This window comes from Aplysia californica, unplaced genomic scaffold (genome assembly GCF_000002075.1).
Source record: "Aplysia californica isolate F4 #8 unplaced genomic scaffold, AplCal3.0 scaffold00136, whole genome shotgun sequence".
NCBI lineage: Eukaryota > Metazoa > Mollusca > Gastropoda > Aplysiida > Aplysiidae > Aplysia > Aplysia californica.
In genome coordinates, this window is record NW_004797406.1 from 1,033,487 (window position 1) to 1,034,802 (window position 1,316).

The following is a 1,316-nucleotide window of genomic DNA, read 5'->3' on the forward strand; positions in this document are numbered from 1 at the left end:
TATGCATGTGTGGGTATTTGTATATTTCTTTTTGTACGTGTACATGTATTTATTTATTTCATATGCACACATCCTCGTATTATGCATATCAATATAGATCTACATGTATGTAAAAGATAAAAGTATACACATTATTACAGAGATTCACACAGATATGGAGGGAGGGGGAGAGTGCATGTGTGTGTGTGTGTGTGTGTGTGTGTGTGTGAGAGAGAGAGAGAGAGAGAGAGAGAGAGAGAGAGAGAGACACAGAGAGAGAGACAGAGAGACAGAGAGAGAGACAGAGAGAGAGAGAGAGAGAGAGAGAGCTAGAGAACCTATTTTTAAAAGAACAAATCAAAGAAAGCAACAAAAGAAAAACTGGTACGTGGAAAGAGAACAGCTTGTGAGTAACGACAAAAAAATCTCAAAAATATTGATAACAACAACAGTAACATCCACGACCGTTCTACTTCTACTACACCTACACACACACGTCTGACAAAACACGTTGTTGTAGCCAGTTGGTGTCGCTAAATTTCATAATACGTACAACATCAGCTACTTGTCGCAACAGTACTTGCTGATTTTGTGTGCCCACGCTGATGGAAAGACAGTGTGCTGACGAAAACATGCAGCAAACTGTTAATGTGCGAGGTAGCTGAGGTCGATGTTTTCGATTGGCTTTTGTTTTTCTTTCGTCTTTACGTCATAAATTTGTATTGACGTTGTTTAATAAGTATGTTTATCGAAATACGGACAGTAATGCTGTGTCTCTTCGAAATTTTCTCACTGTCATTGAAACAGACATTGACAAATTTAGAAACAGCCTACAGAATCAACGAGGTAAAAATATACCCGAGTTTTTCAAGTAGATTGTATTTATATTATGTACACGCCAGGAGTGGTAAGTGCGCGTGGGATTACGAGACGGCGGGATCAATGGAGGTGAAGACATTTCCTCAACGCATCGCCTCACGACAATTGACTGACGTACGCTCAAGTAAACGCGGAAGACAAACAGAAAAACAGCTGAGAACGGCAAACAGACGAGCCTTTAAAAAACAATGAGGCGTATAGCACACCGCGCCGTGCGAAGAATACGCCTCGGCGTGCGAATAGCAGCCTCGTCCTTGCAACGATTAGTTGAGTCTCACAAGGCTATGAGTGACGGTGTCACGGTAGCTGGTTGTGACACCTTTGCCTTCTGTCACTGTCACTGACGGACGCGCGCGGGCCCTCGCCGGCCGGCACAGCGCGCGGTGTACTCTGTGCGTGTCTGTGTGCGCGCGCAGCCTGCTGTGACTGACTGAATGTAGATGGTTCTCTGCCCGCCT